The sequence below is a fragment of the Lepeophtheirus salmonis genome, chromosome 13, assembly GCF_016086655.4.
Source record: "Lepeophtheirus salmonis chromosome 13, UVic_Lsal_1.4, whole genome shotgun sequence".
In the NCBI taxonomy this organism is placed as follows: domain Eukaryota; kingdom Metazoa; phylum Arthropoda; class Copepoda; order Siphonostomatoida; family Caligidae; genus Lepeophtheirus; species Lepeophtheirus salmonis.
In genome coordinates, this window is record NC_052143.2 from 33125569 (window position 1) to 33150173 (window position 24605).

General features: G+C 28.6%; 1 protein-coding gene and 1 long non-coding RNA gene across 2 annotated transcripts in view; one reads left to right on the top strand and one right to left on the bottom strand.

Annotated features, from left to right (window-relative positions):
• LOC121128677 (uncharacterized) overlaps positions 1-24605 on the bottom strand; it is a 226237-nt gene that overhangs the window by 200061 nt on the left and 1571 nt on the right. The gene's annotated exons all lie outside the window — the stretch shown is intronic.
• LOC121128100 (uncharacterized) lies at positions 2281-4506 on the top strand. The gene is made up of 3 exons (XR_005868036.2): positions 2281-2576; positions 3153-3407; positions 3472-4506. It is a non-coding gene; the product is annotated as an uncharacterized lncRNA (long non-coding RNA).

A 24605-nucleotide genomic window follows, 5' to 3' on the forward strand; every position in this document is an offset into this window, starting at 1 on the left:
TTATAATATTTTAAACAACGAAGTTTTATGATAAGGGAGAACCAAATGTAAGGTTTAGACAAATGAAAGTAAAATATTGATTTGAAAGGGCCACCCTTGTTTGTAAGGGAACTATCAAAAGAAGGACATTTAATTGATTGACGTGTTTCTCAAAAAATAAATAAAGGGAATTTAATTAAATGAATTATTAACATTGTTTCACCTTAAAAAAAATATAAAGAAGAAATATCCCAACTTATTCCTTCACATAAACAGAGTGGTATAGTTTTTATATCTTAACGTAGTTATCTATAAAACAAACTTTTTACAAAATGAGGATATATTAATTTCGTCCTTTTTAATGTCCCTTCAATTGGTTCGCAGTCATTAAGTATTATTATTATTTATATTAGCTAGAAATTGGCTTTGAAGTTCATTTTTATAAAAAGTTATTCTTTTTGAAAGAATTTTTAAGTTCGTCTTTTTAGAGTTGGCTAACTAAAGAGTGTCTATTCTTTTTAAGTGCTGTTATTATTATTATTATTTAATTCCTGATGAGTCAACTTCATTTTCTACTATATACAATTATATATAAACCGGTGTAAAGATTTTTTTGCGCTCATAAAAGATAGAAAGTAACTATGAAGATTTGTTGCAGAGTCAAAATTGTACATCCTTGTTGGATTCAATGTAGAATGGAGGATCGACATTTGAGTAATTCTTCCTAGGCCTTTCCCCCTCGTCACAAATACTTTTAGTTGATCATCATGACAGCTAACCTGGTCACCTACAAAATATTTTTCATCTAATTTCATGAGTCTCTAAAGTCCTAATTACCCGAATATCTCGAAAAAGTAGAAATCTCTTTCTCCCTACTTCCTATACGGAAAATTATAATAATCTTCGAGGCTGTCTTGCCTTAGGCTTAAAGGTCGGACAATTTTGTAGTTGGCGCCATTCGAAAGAACTGACAAAAAGCTAGGATTTTATGGTTGTTTTGTTTTTGCACCATCAAAAATGGTGGACCAACAAGCAAGACGGTAGAGGGTGTGTGATCTCCTCCGCGCACAAGTCGATCTCAGACAAGAATATCTTCATAGTGAACGCTGTTCTGAACAGGATAAATTATTATTTCCTGGCTGAATCAAGAACTCAGGTAGAGGGAACCTTATGGACCAAACATTCAGCTCAGGTAATACTCATTGGCGTCGTGACCCATAACGGCCGAAAGATACATCCCTACTTCTTCAGTGCCAATGATAAAGTCGATACGGACGTCTACTACAATCTACTGGTCATCAAGTACCATGTCTTGCCATGGTTGGATAACATGTTCTATAGGGACAACTTTTTGTTTACCCAAGGCGGTGCCCCGGTACACACGTTTGAGTGAGTATTGAACAAGTTTGGTTTCTGTTTTCTTTGGGTCATATCAACACTGCCACTCTTCCAACCAGCTTTGTCAAATTAGTCGATATCCGACTACATGAAACAAATTTGGGAGCATCTGGTTGATTTTTTTTTTCATTGAGTGGTTATCATTTTTGTAAGAAAAGTACAAACACTGTGACAATGGCTGCTCGTCAGAAGTGGAAGAAGTTTGAAGAGATGCAATTCGTGAATCAAAATTATCAACAATTTTGTAAAGATCGTTGTATGAGCATTCTGAATGACTTTTAAATTAATAACAACATTGTGATTTTCTTCTCAGAAGAATAATTTACGAAATGTATAGTTACTTCATTAATAAATCATCTATCTTTTTTGTACATAAAAATGAATTTATTTATAATATATTTAGAAAATTGGGATCCTTTACTGATTGTTTGTACTATAAAAAGTCGCTTTATTTGACAGCCTAGGAATTACTGTTCGAGAACAAAAAACTCTTTTTTAAATGAAAATTTAATTATTGTAATGAATTAAGAATTATTTTTATCACAGTTGACTTGAGTTATACGTCAAATTCTTGGATAAAAATGTTATTTACTGCTTTCCTGGACACACATAACGATGAGATTTCTTGACCAATGATAAAATGAAAAAAACAAACAAATTGTCTTTTGAGGCAATCAATTATATGAAATCTTTTATTTTATGCAAGGAGATATATTTTTTTTCTGATAAAATTAAAAATATTTTATATGTGAACTGCCTTTCTTGTAAAAAAAAATGTGTCCTTATTTTCACAGATACAAAATAAAATAAATTGATTTATATACATATAACTGAGCAAATACAAGGTTAAATAAAGGGTCAATTTCGTAAGTTAGTCTTCATGTCATTTTTTCTCTTGCTTTCTCATATTTGAAAGACAGTGAATAATTGAAATTCAATTATTGCATTTATTCAACTACTGCGCTTAGTGAGATGAATTGATGCATTGCGATGCAGAGAGCACATTATACAGGGTGAAGACTCAAAAATTAGAAAATTTTAAATCCCATATTTACTTCGATATATTTTTATTTTTCGTCAGTTAAATAGCAATATTTTTGAAGCAACAGTAGAAATAAGTCTTGTTCGTCTTGCCATCTGAGATGCACCAAACAGCGAAGTCCAGGGGATTCACGTAGAGTGAGGAAGTCTGCCGTCCAGTAAGCAGCTATGTTCTCCCTACAAAATTGTATCTTGACTGTTGAATGACTTAGTGAACTGTTACATTTAGTTTCATAATATTAAACTGTCTTAATATGTTATTCACCATGTATATTTAATATTTTTGTTTGTTTCAAAATCAATTAAATACCCTGTCGCATTGATGTTGCAACCCCATTCGGTTTCGAGGTACACAGGTTAAAAACCCATGTTTTAGATGGTCAAGATCAGCTAAAATATTGATTTTTTTATATCAAAATGATATATAAGCAAAAATTTCTTAAAGTTATGTGCTAAAATTTTGTAAACTCTATAAAAATCAATTATTTTGAATAAGCAAGAATATAAATCAATCCAAACATAAATAGATAAGCAAAGTTGTAATAAATATATAATGATTATTATCCTGTTATTCATGATTTCCTCAGTCAAATTAAAAACAAATTAATATTACAGCTGAATTAGACATTACCTAATTACAAGTGCTATTGTAAATTAAATCTATATTAATTACACATCAAATAAGTTATATTGCCATAAAATAAAATAAAAACTGACACATTATTTCTTTTTAGCCATCAATCATTAGTCATCTCTAGTATTGAATACTCAGGCCTCTCTTCACACCCATACACTCAAAATACTAACTAGTTTTTGATCATATGACGTCACTAAGTATCCCTCTTCAAAGTGGGGATGAAATGTCCGGGAATGAATTTACTAGGAAAGAAAAGACAAGGAGTGAAATTACTGGGAAATAATTAGAGGGAATGAAATTACGGAGAAGGAAATTACTGTCACGTCACACAACACAACACAACACTACTCAAGTATTATACTCGTACGTTCTAGCTATAATTAATTTTTGTTTTGTTTTTATATTCTTCACCCTAGGTAGGAGTGAAGAAAATAAAATAGATAAATATGAACATAGGACTGAATAATAGGTTCTTATAAACATTGATTGGTAAAAAGATGGGACCGATAAAAAAAAAGAATCATGTCCTAGGACTAGTGTTGGATCGGTCAAAAAAAAATCCAGTCCGATCAGTTCATTCCTAATAAAATTTGTCAGACCTAGGACCTGTCCTTAACGGTTTTTTGTAGAAACTATATCAGCTGGAATCACGTTGTTAGTTCTAACTACCCCATTTGAGTCACTGAAGTTACATCATAATTTATAAACTCTTCCAAAGAGACAATATACTTGTAGGAGATGTGTGACTAGAACATATTACCATACGTTCTAAATATCATTAATTATTTTCGATCCTTCGGACAGTTTACTGAAATGAGTAATGAAAAAAGACTGATAAGGCGATCAATCATAGGACTGATCAACACTAACTAGAACCGATCCGATACAACCAATCTCCGAAGGAAGGTGCATTAAAACCGTTGTTCAAGTCATAATTTAGTCGCATTAAAAAATATTATTTTATATGTCATTTATTTTGTCTATGTATTTACTCATATACAGAGACAAAATGATTTATGACTTTCTATAAGCTCATTTATTAGCAACAGGGAGTGTTGTAAAAAAATGACAAATTATGAAATGCATTTAATATTATTTATCTAAAACCATTCACATTTTATTCGATTAAACCAAAGAACAATATAATTAGCAGCTTTTATGGGGCTATGTATTTATGCACATAAATGTTGGTGCAACTAACATGAAACGAATAAAACTTTCTGCTTAAGGTAAAATTGCAAAAATAAAAGGTTTTGTGAAGATAATTAACAACCATATAAATAATCAAATAGAGAAAAAAAAATATCCTCTAGTTCTTAGAAAGTACAGTGATTTTTTCTCCCTAAATGTTCTACAAGAGTAAAACAATTGCCCTAATTACTGTATGTGTTGTATGTTCACAAATTAAAATAAATACTAATGCGTTTTTAATAATATATGTTTTGCATTCATATATGAAGTGTTATTGTTTTATTTTTAAAATTGTAGTTTTCTAGTAGTATGTTCATATATTACTTTACAGAGTGTCCTCCTTTTGCCGTAAAGTTCCTTTTAATCTATTATTTTCCTGCTGTAAAATATCAAAACAACATTATTTGCAGTAAAATTATTTGTATTTTATGTCATTTTTGCCATAATAATATTTTATTACCTATATAATTATTTTATGAACAATTCGAAAAAAGTTTTTTTACAATTATTTTCAAAACATTTTAATAAATATTAATTTAACAAATATTGAGAAACTTTCTGTGGAACTTCACCGCGACAGAAAAACAAATTCCAAGATAATCTGGCTTACAAAGTTCAACAAGGCTACTTTCTACCGTGTTGTGACTTGTGAATATGTCCAAAGATATAAGGAATATGTCCAGGGCTCAACACATCCCAAAAAAAGATCTAATTCGAACCAAAACATTCGTCTCCAACTTTTAAAATACAATTGACAAGAATCCGACAGTCATAATAAAAGCTCCTGCCAAGAAGAGGAATATGAGCCATACCCCGATCAACAAAACCATTCAGGATTATGTTAAATATAAAAGTGTAGATAGGGCGGTAAAGCAACTGCTCAGAGACAATATGAGGTCAATTAGGGTTGAAATAAGTATGAATATCTTGTCCTGAAATATTCTGAGGCTTTCTCCTGATTTTTAGTGATTAAAAGATACTTTATTTTAATGCAACTAACAATAGAAGGAAGGGTCAGTTAATCTCAGCTCACTCTGATATCTAGCCTATCATGAGAAAAAATCCGGGCTCTATTATGTGACTGGAAGTGATCAACAGTAATGAAGATGTCATACCCATTTCTTTTTCAATTCAGGAGAGAAAGTCAACTCTAACGTTTACTGTAATGTTCTTAACATCACAATAATCCTTGGATAAATCAGGTTGCTTCAGGGAGTCAATTCATATTCCGGAAGGAATCAACCTTTTCTCAAACACCCATGCATATGTTGGCATTGTTGCAGTCAAATGTCATCCTCTAGAATGACTCTCAAACAGTCCCGACCTCAACCATTGTGATTATTTTTGTTGGGATCGTCTTGAGTCCAAAGCTTGCTCGAAGCTTCACAACATTTTGGACTTTCTAAAGGTTAGAATCTATTGATAATGTTTATTAAAGGTTAAGGGTTACTTGCAAAGAATAGAACTATTGGAGAACCCATATTTGATATTGGTATTCGAGCATATGGTCAAAATGAAGATTCTTAATAAGGTCAAAAGTGCTTGGGAATAGTACTCTGATATTATTATGTATCATCCATTAAACTCATCTAGACATTTTTGGACAATGCGGAAGATACAATAGCTTTTCAAAAAGAGATTGAAGAAACGAGCTATTTGTTGGTGTAAATAAAAATTTGCTTATAATATTGATTATTTATATATTAGTGATTTTAGCAGGTTGTTTATTATTTATTTATTTCTACGTAGACGGTATTTCATATGAAAAATGATGTATGTCCTATATGTCCACTTAATATTTAGTACATATTTTGTGGTTGAGATGCTAATGTTTCTAATTCGATTTATGAATATTTATATTTGTAACCCTTTAATAAAAATGTTTAATTACATTTCAGACATGGATCTTCAACAGAAAATTTTGGAGTATCATTTTAAACTATCAGCTATCTAATTAAAAATATTAAGATCATCATGATGGAGAATAGGTATACAAAATGAACATTATTTATTCTTGTCCATGGTTTCATAGTTAATTTATAATAAAAATTGTATGACAAACTTTAGCCACATTTTTTATAAGTTTATTCAAATAAAGGAAAGTTACAATTTATCGAAACTACCGTTGTAAATGGAGAAATTGACATTTTTAGAGGATAAAAATTGGTCCTTCTCAGACGTCTTCAACACAACAATTTGATAACTAGAGACAAAATCTCGTCATCCAATTTTTTCAAACAAAAAACCATAGTGTATTTTGTTTTAATTAGTTGCAGGTGGTTTAGATTGATTTAACCGTAGAGAAAGAAATACTTTGAGAAACAAAGAGATTTAGATTGACAGTTTGGCATGTTGAGGCTGTAGCAGATTCATATTTTCAGTCTACAGTAATTAACATTAGCCATTACAAAAGGTTAGAAACAAAGATGCAGTACTTGAAAATACTTGAAGTTACCAATTACACAATGGAACAATTAGGGGACAGGAGGAAATTTTGTACAAATAAAATAAACATAATAGTGTAATTTATCTATGAGCACAAAATCCGAAACTGATTTCATTTTTACTCTCAATCATCTAAATTCTGAAATATCTGGTATTTTAGTAATGCGGACCTATTATCGTTCAGATTAATTTTTTACACTTGTAAAAAACCCCAAAATAAAGTTGGATTTATAAAACTTATATAAGTGTTTTTTTATGATTATATAGTTTTTATTGAAACTGAGTTTTGTTTTGAACTCGATATATTTCTGTTTCTAGTATCAAAAATGATTTAAACGATACTTTTCTTTAGACCCTTATAACTTATTCAAAATACATAGCGATAATGTATATCAATCATAGATTAATTATAGAAAAAAATTCAATGTATAATTTTTTTTAAATATGCATCTCCAAAAAATTTGGTTCCATTTTGTGAGGATCCCATTTTTTATTGGGCTGTACTTGCAAATACTTGAAATTATTATAACATTTTTACCTCATTTCAATGTCAATTTCATAACTTCATAGCTTGTAAAAGGAAAATCGAGGCAATGGAAGGAAGGTGCATCTAACTTGATCATTGATCTCAAGAGTTCTTCGGATTCAGATTCATAATTCCACAAGGGACGACGGGAGGAGAATCCATCCGAGAAAAACTACCAGACCTTATAAAGGAGTATCGTAGACTCCTTCCTTGGGAATGAGATACTAGGCTTAGAACAATAAAGCAATCCATTTAGGATGAGTAGTGAATTTTATCATCGCAAAAGGATATTGTATATTAAAAAATACAAAATGGAACATCAGTTCTGGGAGAACCATATTTTTTAAATATATATTTTATTAAATTATACAATGAATATTTTTCTATAATATAAGCTATATTTTTCATCACTATGTATTATGAATAAATTATATTTACTAATAGATTTTTGATGTTCAAGCAAATAAGCTGTTGTAGTTAGTCCGTTTCTCCCTACAAACAAAAAAATAATTTATTTTAGGAGTAAGGGGCACATAAAATGCTTTGTATACCATAGCTGGTCCCATCAGGATTTAGTTGAACTCTTATAAATTAAAAACTCTTATCTATTTTTCTGAATTATTACAACAAATGATTCCTTATAACAAAACATTATGAATTCGCTAGATAAAAAGTTTAACTTTCTACAAATCATCGACGTAATTAAATAAAATGATAATATGTTCTTTGCATGATAATTTAACATTCGTAGGAGTGTAAGTTTGTAAGTACCAGTGACATTATATTTGACGACCCAATTAAAACGCATATCTATATGTAATAATGCCATTGATGTATTTTAAATAAAATAATAACTTATATAGAAAGTTATATTTTCTTCTAGAAAGATTGCTACATACCCATTAACTTATTAACAAACATATACGAATAAGCTTATATTTAACAACCACTAGAAAGACTGAGAATAGGTATGTGATATCCAAGTAATAACAGGATGCCAATTTGTCACAACAACTAAAATGCACAGTTCCTGCATTTTAAATATTAGAATAAGAGTTAAGCATATCTCTCGTGCGTGTATATGTCTAAGTGTATATATAAAGTGTGCGGAAGCTATCTAAGCCGCCTCTTGAGCGCTCTCTTGGGTATAAGCGGGAAGTTAGGGAGCTGGTTTTTAAAGAAAGCTTGTTCAAAATTGCACCAGTTGAAAAAAAAAAAAAATTGAATCAATTTACGAAAATATTTGGAAAAGGGATGGAACCCCTGGATCGGCATGGTTGCCAATGGGATGGTTTACATCTGGCAGTAGGACTGAGATGGCTCAAAGATAATTTTTGACGATCTCAACTTGCCGGACCTTTAGCCTCCAAACTCACTGGATCTGAATCCGATTTTTTTTGGTGCAATACGATTGAACAACAAACCATACCAAATTCCCTGCAACAACATAGACGAACCTATGAGTTAGATTAAGAAGGAATTCCAGCATTTATCAAAGGCCAAGTGGTGAAGTCCTGCTCCTGCTTTTGGCCTCTTATAGAGACTGTAATTGAGGATGGATATGATTTTATTCAATCAATTAAATTAGAATTTATCAAGCGTTCAGTATCTCGTTTTATTTAATTTGATAATTGCGTTTGAAGAAAAATCCTTTTCGCAGCAAAGATAAATTGCACACCCTGTACAGATATATAATGATACCGGAAGAACAGTTGCTCTCACGAAAATATCATTGATATATATATTTATTTAGACGTGTACACGTACGATAAATGTAGTAACCTGCCTTTATGAATCCTTGACGTGTTATATTATTTTTTAAATTTTATAATTAATTATAATAAATAACGCCATCGAGTAAATAAAGTCGCCAAAATAACAAAAAATAAATAAAAGGACGTCAAAATGACATGATATTACATCTTTATGGGGGATTACCAGATCCTTCTTACTTGTAGATTACATAAATATGAACACTTTTTAGTACAATAAACGAAGTCTCCATGAAAGCAACTCTTCTCCCTATATAAATATATTCAAACACCCCTACACACACACACTATAGATATGGTAAACCGCTTAAAGTAATGTTTAGTCATGAAAATCATCTTTATTTTGGGTATGAAACCGAAAATCAACATAGTAAGACCATTTGAAGAATGATTTGGAAGAGAATATTATAGTTGTCATAGTGTTTCATTACATCAGCTACAATCAGCTGTGACTTCGAAGGATAGGTGAAATAAACAAGGACATGGGCAAAAATAACTCATTTTTAGAACTTTAATTCTACTTTGAGTCCGACAAGGATATATAGCTTTAACTTTGCAACAAATCTTTAAGGTTAATCTACGTCATTTATGGTCACCCACAATGTTGAATCAAGTTTTTGAATATTATTGAACGTAGTAGAAATTGGAAATTCACTACTCAAGACTTAAAATTCATTATTTAGATTAACGACTCCAAAAAAAACGAGCCGTCTTATAAATACACTCGATTTGTATCACTAGTAATGTTCTTTTTATTTAAAAAAAATATTTTATCTGACTTCTTTGAAAATTTACATCGATACCCGCCAATAGGGTTATAAAAACAATTAGTTTTTATCTAAATCAACGCTTAAAATACTAAACTGTGACATTCCAAATTTAATAACATGCTTTTTGACTATAGTTTTTTAAGTATTGATATAATAGAACTTGCCTTCTACGACAATATTTAAAAAAAATATATAGTTAAATAAAGTTGTAACCCAAAAAAGAACAAAAGTTTATATTATGTCTGTATCTTTGGATGTTTGCAAGTATACAGGGTGCGTTCTATATAATTCTTCCTGATGTATATCATACAATGTAGAATAAAAATAACACAATGAGTTTAATATACAAGGAGGATTCAATAAATTTGAATAAAATCTCAAAGGTGCTTAGTTCAAATATTTTTTTTTTCTAATTTACTTAACGAACTTTGAATTTGACAAAAATAATACGTGGACTTTTCATCTGACTAATATTTTTGATGCATATATTTTGGTGTGTTATTTAAAGTTTATAACAAAATATTTCTTTCTTGAAATTCATAATAATGTATATATTATGATGCTCGCCCAAGCCGAGGGGCTCTAAACATTAAAAAGGAAAATATTGACCGTTTTCATTGTGATTGCACACTCATTCCTTGTCTCGAGAAACGCAGGGTAATCATCAGCTATTTATATATATATTACAGATAATAATTTATTTTCAGGAATTTTGCGTATTATATTCTGTAAACTTCAACCCTTTCCTTATTAAAATTAAGAGATTCTCTTATTTAAAATATTTATTAATGGGGGAGGGAGAGGGGGTCATATAATGGGACTTTTACTATACCCAAAAATTGTTTTTTGAAACTCAAGGAGACTAGATAGTAGTTTGAGTTATAAATTGAGAAGGGACATCATCTAAAAAATAATAAAGATCTATTCCAGACTTATTAAAACTCAAAAAAGTTATGGGCAAAGTACAGAAATCGGGAAAAATTGCTTTATACTTTTTTGGTGAAAAAAAAAAAAAAAAATGGATTTCCATTGAGACATTGGATTCATGGATAAAATAAAGTTTGTAGAACTTTGTTTGGAGATTTCCTGATTAAATTTTCAATTTCTTTATTTCTAATTCATCTTTTTTTTTTTCATCAATCGTAAATTTTTAAGTAAAAAACCTCACAAAACAATGCATTTTGCGCCTAAAGTTTGAGTCCTAAATGAAGTATTCTAGTAATTCCAATTCCCAGAAAAATTAACTAAATTCTTACATTATTTTCAAAAATGAATCAGTTATGGAAGTTATTTTTTTAACGACATTATTTTGCATAAATTCTTTAGTCTTACAATAACACTTTTTTTTGGTAGGTTCGTGTTCCTCTTTACAATGCCAATCAATATTTTTTTCTACTTCTTTGTATTATTATTGGAAACAATTCTTTTGCAATTTTCTATACAAATTTTTATAAGGAAAATTTTGACAAAATATAAGATGGACTTCTTATCTAAACAAATTTTTTCATCTTTGTACGTTAATTGAAGTTTATAATACATTTAAAAAAAATTGATAATAATAAATTTCATATAATATACAGGCGCTATATTATAATGCTCAATAGAATACACATATGCTCGGCTGTACCGAAGGGGTACTAACATTAAGAAAATTTCATGGACCATTGTCAATGGGATTTCCCACTCCCTCTTTGACTCGAACAGCGCTGGATAACTCTCTTCTACTAGTTATATAAAATATTATTATTAATTAACAGAGTAGTATTAATTATTTCAAAAATAAGTTTTCCTACAACATCCCAATTAAAAATCAATGATAGAATAATAATAATATGAGGGTACTCAACTTTCTATTTGTTTTAATTTATGCTTGTCTTTCTATTCATTAATTAATTATAATGAATCTTTTTGATCACATCATATAAATTTTTGATTGATATATGAATGTATACATACTAACTCTAGTACATAATGGCGTAACTATGTTCTCTATATGTAGATTCAAAATATATCATTTACACAACAACTAATTTAAAACAAAACTAAAAATAAATTGAATCAAAAAGGAACCCTTGAAATAATTTTGTTCAAATAAATGTGGGAATTGTGTAATTTATGCCCTTGCCTTATATTATATGATTTTAATATCGTATGAAAAGCATCATTAGTAGTTTCATTGGGAGTCTTGTAGATTTTACCAAATTGCCTTAAATACAATCAAGGTACTGGATTAGCTGAAACATAAATCTGAATTGACTCCAAATATATGGTAATTAATGCTTATGACTGTATATATGATAAATAGTTCGTTGTTTTTCATTATTCAAAATAAATAATTAATTAATAGTGTGTTAGGTATTACTCTAATGAACTCAATTTTCATAGGTTCTATTCACGGACACTCTTAGTGAAAAAAAGATACATTTAATATGTAGATGGACTTCAAAGACAATTCCTACGTTTGATAGACAAATTGTAATATTAAAAGGTTTACTTTTACTTTATTCATTAAAAGCCATTTATCCAATTAAATGAACAAGCAAATAGTAATGTTATACTTTTTATGGACTTGGTCTATACTATAAGACCAACAGCGAAACAAAGAGTATATGATCATTATTGATCCAAACATAGTTGGCTACCCGATAAAGTTTTTGTTTTGTAGGAGCTGACAGAGGGTGGAAACACTTTTTTTATGTGATGACATTATCTTGGAAAATTAAAACACTTTTTATTTAGTCCATTCGATAAAGTTATTTATTAATAAAATATAGACATATTTATTGAATTGATGAATAAAAAAATTCCTTGAATGTCAGATCACTTTTAGTTTCTGATGGGTCGGACGAAGGTACGACATTACTATATTAAATTTGAAATCAGTAAAATACAATATTTAATTCTAAGTACTTTAGATCGAATTTTGCATGAAATGGATGGAAAGGAAATCGTCTAAAAGCAACATCATATTGCAAATGGAATATTCTTAAAATAATACTCGAATCTAAATAACAGGAGTATCTTATTTTATATTTATTGGGGTCATAACATCTACGATATTTATGTCTTCCAATTAACACGTATGTATATAGTTGTAATGTTATATTGGAGAACTAAATATATTCAGTTTGAATTTCAACTCAAAATAGGCTAGTGCCTTATTTCTCAGATCTTACATTATGCAATCTGTAACGTTAGTGGAAATGCTATATAATTAATTTGTAATTATCATATCGAAGCAAAATTAGAAAAGTAATTGTTTTAAAATAACAGTAATTTAGTTTTCAAAATATAAAGAAATTTATTAACTTCTCTGTTATAAATTTGTCCTGTAAATTTTACTGTAGTCATTGAATATCCCCATACAAAAGATAACTACCGACAATTTTCAATTATAAATTTCAGTATAACTGCATTTTAGTGAATAAGAAATGACTAGATTCTAAGTACAGACTCGAATACTAGAGTTCTGCATAGTTATATATTAATGTGATCTAAAATCTCATTTTTGATAAAAACGAACTTGTGGTAATCAATTATATATGTAGGGATGGTCATTTCGTAGAGCGCGAGGAAAAAGCTGGAGCAAAGCTTATGTTCCTACTCAGTTAAGGGGCTTAATATGTCCTCCCTGTAATATGATTTTTGAGGAAGAAAATGAATTAGTACTATAAATAGAAGAATTTTCGACATTAAAATTAATATTAGTGCAAACAAAATATTGTGAAATTCTTTTTAAACATAAGTTAAATATTATTTAAAAATGCTTTAAAAAATAAAGCTAGAGTAGGTGTTAATGCATCATACAAAGAAAGATGTTAACACTGCAACTATCAATTATCTATAAAATAATTTAAAAAAAAAAAAAGATTTTTTTTTTGATAGAACCTCCTAAAATTGTTATTTTTGTCCACCTCGAGATCCTTTCCCTCCCTTTGCAATGGAGTAGGAAGAAATGTAGGTTCCGTAAGAAATATTTGGATTAATTATAGAATGAATTAAAAAAAATATGAAAAAATAAATCTGGAAACTCCTTTTTTTCTAAAAAAAAAAAGAGTTTAATGAACTAATTTTTTTTGTGAAGAAATGTCTTTTATTCCTTTCTGAAATGGAATAACGACCATTAAAAAGTTATCTTATATTTGAGTCGGAAAAAATGGAATATTAGTCGGATAATTTGAAAAAAAAATATTCTACAGCTTCCACAGAAAAATTAAATCACTGGTCATGTAGGTAAATGCAATTTTTATGGTCTGTCGCATTTGTTTTTTCAGCATAAATGTAAGTAATCACGTCTAACTTATTCAGCTTATATATAAACTATCAAGTTTACGTATTGAAAAGTCAAATTTATGATCTTATTTACGTCATAATTCAATGATAGAATTGACGTTTTTATCTAGTCATTCATAAGATTACATATCAGTAATCAGAGTAGATACTAAAATATATTATCACTATAACATTAATCATTCGGATCGTGATCAAGAAAAAATATGAATAATATTTTCAATTCCTAATGAACATATAGACATAAAAAAATCAATTATTTTTTAGATAGATGGGTTCCAAAGACTTTTGACGTTGAAAAAACAATGACGCATTCGGATGGATAAGAAGCATATGTAGAATTAATAACCGTAGAAAAAATATAAAAAAATAATTTCATTTATTGTTCCTTCCATGACAAAATGTCAATGGGGATATATTACTCATATATCTCTCAAAAAGTTTACTTTTTTATGTTGGCTGTAAATTTTAAGCATTTTTTATTTTGTATGTATTTTGTATAATAATAAATGTCAACTATGTTGTTATTGCTAAAGTTGTTATCAATATTCCAAGTATAAATTATGAGTGTGTTCATAAAAGAGAATTTATTGATGAATTATGATTGTAAGTTATTGGTGGACTCGGAGTAGAATTGAGATTTACATCGGAGTCATTCTTGCCTACGTCATTACTTATTTCTTCCCTCCCCATCTTAGCCGCAAATAGCCAGGGACATGACTAATATTTACATGTACAATGTACAAATACAGAGATATAACGTAAAATACTTTAATTTAAACTCATACAAGTTCCCAGTCGCTTGTTTCTCATACTCATTTTTTTTCTACAGTTTAGTGTAGTAAATTTAGTCTAAAGCAAATATGTTTTTATTCTAAGTATTTGTATATTCGCATTACTTCATTTTACAGGCATAATATTTACTTTTAAATTAATTAGTATCCTTAAAATAATAAATCTAGACACAACTTTTGGAAAAAAAATAAAAAAATATAAAGAAAATTACTGATGTTTAATCTAACCTAACAGCGTTATTTTTTGGGGGAAAAAATTAAGCGTGATAAGTTTTAATATCTATCAGTACGGAATTAATTATCTAAATCTTTCTTATATTTTCCTAATTTTGCTATAAAAGTATATTTTATGTATTTTTAACAATACCAAATTATAAGACAAATAGTTTTATTTTTATATATTTTTTTTTTATATCTGTGTGTGGAATGATTCAAATTTATAATTTTATTTAAGGTATAGTCGTAAATTGTAAACATTTTCGGTATGTAAATAAAAAGAACTTAAATTAACATGTTAATTTAGAGAATTTGTAGAATACTTGAGAGGAGTGTTGCTTAGCAGTCATGACATTTCATTAAATAAACTTTGAGTAGAAAATAATAAAAACAAATGCAACTCTGTATCAAGGAATGTCTCCGATTTTTATACTCAATTCTACTTTCAGTTTGAGAGGACTTACAAGTTTAGAACTTTTCAACAAATCAACCGTGTTACCTTCCAACGTTCATAACTTTTTTATATAAGAAAAAGTTGGGGATACACTCTATACATATATAAAAAATATATGATAGCATCTCAAAAACAAAACAACAAAAAAACTTTTCAGATTTCCAAAAATAAAAATTCCACTCTAAGAAATGCTCAGGATTTACAACTTTATCAGGCAAATTTTCACTTCCAGCCAAGCCATAATAATTTTTACGCAATAATTTTTTTTCTCTTCTTAATTTTAATATTATTCGAATGATTTAGTATGAAATATCGACTGTCCACAGAATGCAACTACTTTAATGAACCGATCTAATTTTGGTTGAGTTATTATTTATGTCCAATAAATTATATAATATCTAATTAGGAAGGAACTTTTTTAATCAGTTCCGCTGAATTGTCATAAATAACACAAATTATATTGTGGTATAATGATACGATTATTTTTATAAATCATATTGGTTATATATTCTTCTTAATTGAAAAGCAAGGTTTGTATCAATTTAGGATAAACTGGAGGGAGTTGCAACAATTTTTAGTTTTGTCACAATTGTTAGCACTGTTTTAACTAAAACATGGCAAAATTTTATACAAGATAAAAATAGATAAAATGGGGACCCAAAACTTGCAGTATCATGAAGAAATTACAAAAACGTGCTTTACTGAATTAATGAAAGACAACGCCGACAAACAGATTAGTGGCTCTTTATAATGAAGGCTGTGTCCAAGGCCTACCACGCTGTCATGGTGGCAGCTTTGAGTAAATCGGAAATTGTATGCAAGGTTCAGCACATTATTCTCCAAGATTCCCCAAATTGCAAAGGCCAGAGGTTCGAGATCAAGGTTAGAGAAGGAACACCTGGACTCCAGAAGGCAGCCATATTGTTGTTACAAAAGTTTTCGTTCTTCTTGGCTCTTTTGACCCTTTTAACATCATTCCAATCTTAAATACAATTCTTAATGTTGTAAGCATTTGATAAGAGATTCTAGGAGTCTCTGCAACCTTCTTGGTACTGCCACCGACACGGAGAAGATAGCATATGTATTGTCTTTTTTGCTGTTGCTCTGACATTCTTACACTTAGAGAAGTACTATCAAAACAAAACTTGTTTATGTTTGCTGTCGTTTGGTTGCGTGATAAAAGCCTTGTAATTAAAAATAATGGGGAGAAAATTTTAGGTCCTGCTATGAAAGTTTTTATTTAACACAAGAACAATAGTAGTAGAGCACGTCCCTTCACAAACTGCTGTTTCCACCTGCTTTAAAGGCATACAAATATGTAAATTTCCCAACAAAATTATTTCAAAATTTAAAAGAAAGGGTATTTGAACGTTACAAATTTCATTTTTATAAATACCAATTAATACACTCTAGAACAATGGTGATATTTTGTAACCTACTTTTGTTCCTTTGTAACTGCTGGCATAATAATTGAGGCCACCAAAGTTTCAAAGCTATATTTGAAAACAAAAGAGTGATCTTTTTGTTTGTTTTAACTAATATAGTTAGAACATAAGTTTGAACTTAATGCAAAAATTAAAATAATGAATTCAGACATGTCTGAGTATTTGTTTAAAAAAGACAAAATCCTTGGGTAAAAAAATGATTTCAACATCTTTTGGAGTAGCATAATCAATGTTTAGGGTAATTAAAAGGATTATGGCTCTGAAACTTTGCCCAGAGTACTTGAAGTGTGCTCATGATCAAATAAATAAAATTAATTTTGGAAAAACTAGGATCTAAACATTAGATAGCATTTTAAGGGAGAGTCAGAATGGTATGGAAAATTCTAACATTATCGTTCTAGTTTTTATCATTTATTTGTTTTTCTAAAAGTATTTTCATTCAAATACTGCGTTATTAATTAGAATTTTTACGCACAGAGATTTAATATGCACAGATATTACAAGTAAAAAAGTATTACTAATTCAAAAAAATATTTAAATTTCATATTTTATAATATTATTTTTTTTACTCCTTTATTGGTTTGAGGCAACTTCTGAAGAAGAAAAAAATTAGTAATCCACATGAAAAGTATTTTATTATTTGCATAATTTTATATTGATGGTGCATATATATTTTATATGCAATAATCAAATCATGTTAAAAATGTAATAAAAACTCATCAAGTGTTTTTGTGAAGAGAAGTACAGTTTTAATTTGTCAATTTGTTTTTACGCAAAAAAAGGTCATTTTCTGCAAAAAGGAAAACTTTTTCATTTCCAAAAGATGGCTTGATTCTAAAATATCTATGTCAGCTGCAATATTTGTTTGTATAAATCAAAAAATTATTTTTTTTATTCTTTTTTTTGTACAACTTTATTTCCACGAATAATTTCATAAATACTTTAATTCTAATTTTTGTACATATGAAATACAATATTTTCCAATACATTAGGGATATCCTCAGGCTATGGTGTTTTTGCACATCTAAATTTATATATCAGAAGCTGTACCTTTTGAAATAATGTATTTCCTTTGAAATAATGTATTGTTATGAAAAAAGTCTTTCAGCTCAAGACTCGATTTAAACTTGAAAAGAAGAAAAACCTGAATTATTTTTTCTATTTAGCTAATTACATGAATATAATCGAACAAAAAATGTTGAAATGTTTTCAGTGATTGTTTACAAAGGAAACTTGTTTCTCTTTGTATGTTCTACCATATAAACTACCCCAGATTAGTAAATTGCTTACCACTCTGCACTTCATCCAAAATAAGGAATAGTTTATCAATATTCTGAAGCCCTCTGTTTTTTTTTACAGCTTATATTTCTTCGTCTTTATTTGATATAACAATTAATTTTGATTTTTCCACATCTTCAGTCTATTTTTTCGTATCATTTTCATACAATTAAAAAACACTTTCCCTAGTGCCAATTTCTTTTCTCTTAAAACTACTTGCTTTAAATTATTTCTCTTTGCAAAATCTTGTTAGCCATAAACTCATAACTTTTTTAAGCCTCCACCAAAACGATATATTTATTTTAATTGACGTATTTAGTGTATGTTTATATTTTTCCCCTCATTTCGTTATATAATAATTATCTAAAAATATTGCAAATTCCAGCACAAAGCTACAAGAAATTTCTGCTCTTACAAAAAAATCCAATCCCTATAATGAGACGTATAATAGGGATTCAAAAATGTTACTCTCACAAACATCTTCAAAAACTTTATTGTATAGCTAGAATAATAAACAAAACAAACTCCACTGAACACTTAGTACCGAATAATATCTCAAATTTCTTCTCAGCAAATGAGTTTTGAATTATATTAAAATCTATCAACTGATCGTTAAATAATCAATATTTCAAATGATTTTAGCTATTAGAACAACAATGAAAAAAGGATTTCACTACAACAAAATATTTATCCCACCATCATTTATTTGATGCTTCAAATGCATTTAAAATTTTTGTAATAAAATGTAAAACAAAAATTTTTTTTTTTTTAATGCAAGAAAAGTTTCGAAATCTATTTTAAAAACATACACACTTTAAATGGTTTAATACCTGTTATCCTAAAAAAAACAGTTACAACAAAGTAATGTTCTTTGGAATACTGTTAAAAAACCAGTGCGAAGCACTTTTATCCTACTTTGACAACCAGTGATTTAATAGTTAGTCTTTAACTTGTTTTTTTTTCTTTGTCCGTAATTTTATAAAACTGATTACACAGTGGATCCCTCATTCTGTACAAATTAATTCAAATAAAAAAAAAAGTCTTTGCGTGGGAATACAGAACTGAAGACGAAAATTGAAAAATATTTAATATATAATCTAAAAAAAGATCTTTTGAAAAAATATACATCTCCAATCGTTTTTGTTCCATTTTGTAGTGATCCCATTTTTATTCGGGGTGTAATAACAAATAGTTAACATATTCATCATATTTTTTCCGATTTCAAAGTCAATTTAATGATAAGTCATTTATAGTAAAAAGAAGATCAAGCCCATCACAGTAAAATAGTTCTAAAATAATCATCCATCTCAAATATGCTCTAATTCAGATTCTGAATTCCACAGGGGACGACGGGAGGAGAACTCATCCGAGAAAAACTACCAGACCTCATAAAAGAGTAGAATGAACTCCATCCTTGCGAATGAGATACCAGGATAGAAACAATATAGCGATCAAATTTATGATGAGTAGATCAGTTTATCATTTCAAAATGAGATCACTAAAAAAAATTAAAAAGAGCAAAATCCTAAAAGATGCATATTTTTGAAATAAATCATTTTATAAATTATACTATAAATATTCTTCTATATTATAAGATATGATATTCCTCATCACTATGTATTATGAATAAGTTATAAGGATCTAAAGAAGAGTGGCTTTCATCATTTTCACACTAAAAATAATGAAATATACCGAGTTCAGAACAAGATATAGAATCAATAAAAATATTTAATTTTTAATTAAAAAAATATCTTTTACATATGTTTAATTAATACTTCTTTTAATTTGGGAATTGTTTTAAGGCTAAAAAGAGACTCTGAACGACACTAGTCCCAAATTACTATGATCCAAGATATTTTGAATTCATATGACTAAGTAAAATTTTGCGCACATACATAAATTCGATTATGGTTATTGTACAATAATTCCCCTCCCCTTAATTGCCCCCCTCTGTTATAAATCCATTTAAACTAGTTATAAAGCAATTTTTTATATTATTGTAATGATATATTTTCCATGAATCATTTGGATATTTTAAAGGTGCTACTAAAAATCGAAACTATTTTTGATTAATAATAAAATAAACCTTGGAAGAATTGGTTTATTTTATTATTACTTTTGACTATATTATGTTATTTTAAAGGATGATATGTATGCGATATACAATAAAGGTAACACACCTTAATATGTATTAGCTGAATTGTATAAAATATGACATGACAGTACTTATAAATAAAAATAATCGAAAAATGACTTGTTAACCCTAACACTTTGAAGAATGTTTGGGAGGACTGCAGTTTATCACTCATGACGTTTTAATAGATCAACTGCAAGCAGCTGTAAGATGAAGGATAAAAACAGAAGCCCCACTTTGTATCTAGCAATGTCATATCGAGGCAGAAATGAATCAATTTCGCTCTTCAATTCTACGCTGAGTCCAAAAAGTACTTATACTTATATCGGGTGTATTTTTTAGCTCGGCTGTTATTTTTTAGTTTTTTTTTAAGTTGTCAAATTGAAGGTTGAATTTTTTTCCCCCTTATTTTTTGTGATTATTATTTAATTCCTGAAAAGGGAATTCTTTATCTGTTAGATACAACATATTATTGATAGAACCGAACCGGATAGAATATTTATGTGTGCTCATAACAAACGGAGAGTCGCCCTAAGGATTAATTGTGGAGTTATAGTTGTAACTGCTTCTTGGACTGTAGAATTGAGAGTTAATATCAGATAAATTCTTCCCATCGTCCTTGTTCAAATCAATTTCCTACTCCTTCTCGTATCAACCGATCTATTAAAACGTCAATTGTTAAGCTTCTCTCCTGCAAAACATTTATCAAGTTCTCTAGGTTACCACCTTGATTTTCGTTTTTTAAAATGCCGAAATGCTCCCAATTAGCATCTCCAACAAATCCTAACATTACTTTCTGTATTTTATGAGTAAACGAGATAGTTCTTTGTTTATTTTTAGATGTTATATCTTAAAGAATGAAAAAATCAGAATAATAGTATTGGAAAATAAAAAATCTTTTTTATATTGTCAATTAGAAAAAAAAAATCCCAGTCTTGTTAAGATCACATTTTATACAACTATGTGACTTAGTTTTTTACAATATTATTATGATTCAATAAGTCCTAACGTTTATTTTTGTACATTATGTCGCTGATGGCTGCATTATAACAATATTCGGATATATTTTTTTTTAATATCTGCCATTTATTTCAATAACATTACCTACAAACATATATTTATTTGGAGAAAAAAAAATCTAAATTTTTATAGAGAGTTGTCGAATGTTTTTCACTTAAAACTTTATTTCATATTGCATAATTTCTCTTTTACTTATTTTTCATTTTTACTCAAATGTATGTACATTGCACATATATTATATAGTTTATTGCCTTTCGGGCGATATAGTTTGATACATTAAATAACTACAAAGACAATTATATTTCACATAAAAGTTGAAAAAATAATGCAAGTTTAATATTATAAAGTTTGATTTAGTTTTTTTATCAATAGAGATTTATTTTAAAGATATATATAACAAAAAATTGTCTTATCTTTTAAAAGGTATATATTTTTAAGCACATTCAAATAAAAAAAACGACTAACATTTAAATTTTACAATTGACGTTCATGGTAATAAACAGAAGAAATACGTATATATAAAAAAACGGAACTATGGCTTTGGAGCAAAAGTTCTTATGATTGAAGGGACCAATCATATAACGAATATATGGTAATAAAATATGAATATAATTGTAATGGAAAAACTTGATTTTTTTACCATTATTTTTAATATTCTATGCCATAAATGTGTTCATTTTATGAAATGAAAAATATAAATTGATATTATTTGGATTTAACTTTATACGTTAAATTATTTTTGTGTTGAAGTCATAAATTTTAATTTAACCATTTAACCCACTGCTCGACCGTTTGATAAAGTACATTTTGAGTATCTTTATCTTATTATAAAATGTGCTTTTATTAAATTTCACCTGTTTTAGCATTCTCTAATAATTGGTTGATGCATCTATTGCAAAAAAAACCAAACACTTATTCACACTTTTTTTTAAATAGCTTTTTATTGCAAGTTAGACTCTTCATAGAAGATAGAAACAGAGAAATTACTCCTCACATGAAGAAACTTTTTGGTGAAAACTCATAGATAAGCTATGTTTTTTTTCCAGCATATTATAGTGTCTAAGACCTTTTGAACAAAATTGTGTAGTTTGATATAATATAACAAAGATTTAAAGGGTTCTAAATTTTTTTGGAAAACATCCTGTACCATAACGGTCGATTTGACACTTGAAGGTAAAAGTAAAATCCACATACAATTCAAATTTATGGGGCACTCAAAATGTGATTATTTCTTAACGATACTTTCAACTACATTTCCATTACAAAACTTACAAATCTGTATAAATTTACAGTCCCCCAAGGCTTAAAGTAACCCGACAAGCCAACATCGGCCGACTATCAACCTCCTTCTCATAAAATGTACCTCACAAGAAACCATTTGCTCAAGACCCTAACAAACCCAACCAGATGTGCATAATGATTACTGTGGGATTTTACCACTTCACTGTGACATGCAGGGTCGATGTAGCCTTTTTTCAAATTACCGATGGAAATGTTAAATATGCATAGTTTTAATATGTTTGAATGCAAACCAGTAATGATTTGTATCATATAAACAGAAATGAAATTGATTTAGTGGACCCAAAAAATATGTGCTGTTTCATGACCTGACAGTTAGTGTAGCAAGTTTATTTTTATAATTGTTTCCAATTTTTTGGATTTTTTGTACATCTATTGTATTTCCAAATATATTTTTGAGAATATGATCTTATATTTTTTTACAATTTTGAAAGTATGTTTTAGTTTGAAGGTTTTTGAGTCATTTTCATAGACAGTTTTATTTGCTTAGAAATAAAATTTCTTTCAGTTGTATGCATAAAAATCCATGTGCTTTCTTTAAAATGCAATTTTACTGTGAAACGGCATCTCATCTGTTTAATAGAACCCTTATTATAAACAATGGGATCTGTAGAAAAAACCCAAAAAATAAAAACATTCGTTGTTGTTTTTGTAGACCCAGTGAAATAAAAAAACCATAGAAAATGTTTTTCCAAAGCTTCTTTCTTGGTGAGGACTTTAAAGGATATACACCAAGAACAGTTAGTGGGCTGAGCTTCTTATTGTGATATTTTTTTAAATATTTCGCTCCTTTTTTTAAATGGATCTACTAATATAATATTTAAACTTAGACGATGGATTGTACATCAGCCAACAAAACATTAATATTTTTATATTAAAAATTCAGTTAGTGTAAAAAATTAAACTAATTTAGGGCCTTAATAACGATATTGTAAATATATATTTTCTATAAAACAATGCATGTCCAATGAATTTGTAATAAAACTTCCAAAATGAGCTTCTTTAAATAGAAGTATATAAATAATGCTAAATAATGCAAAAATCTAAAATCTAGGATTTTAACTTAATCATCCGTTACTTCCTTTAAAAACCTAACGTAATAGATGTTTCATCAATGTAAAACTTTATTCTCTTAAATTATTTCTTACTATAAACAACAATGAACTATTTTTAACCCTCTTATTTTTCATCTACGAATTTTTTTATGTTAGCGTCAGCTAACTGAGTATAATGGAGGACATTGTAATGCCATAGATCAAATATAATGAGCTTGTAGTTGTCTCTGGGTGTGGCATGAGGACAATGGTTCTAACCATGTGTCTAGAAAGTATCTGAAATGGATAGTAGTGCATTGTTACTTATTCTGTCTAGTCCAGTCTTACAACCCGTCTTTTGGAGTGTCACTACAAGAGCTTATTGAAAAAGATGAAATTTAGGCGAGTGACGTCCTCATGTAACGAACTATATAAGCTTTAAGACTTATATGCAAGATAGAACTGGACCGTTCTGAGACTATACTGGACGGGACTTAAGTCTACAATCCTAAAATAAGGATCAAAACAACTCTAATTTTTTACTCCTTTGTTTAGAATACAAATGCTCGTTAGCTAACGACGTTTAAACTCTATGGACTTTTTGGGCGGCGTGTTTGTAGGTAAGTAGAGGCTTCCCTCATCAAGAAAGAGTACAACAGGCGAAATGAAGATTACCTGCAACCGTTTCAAGAACCGCTAGAAGAGAGGAATTGAGGCTGATTGCAAGAATATTGAAATAAATCTAATCAGCATTTAATAAATTGATCTCCTATTTGTAAATTATGAAATTTTATAGTTTCCCCTAAAAACCAACATAACTGAAGGAGGTATCTTTATTCCTATAACCTCATCCACGTCATCAAGGATAAGTACACCAGGTTA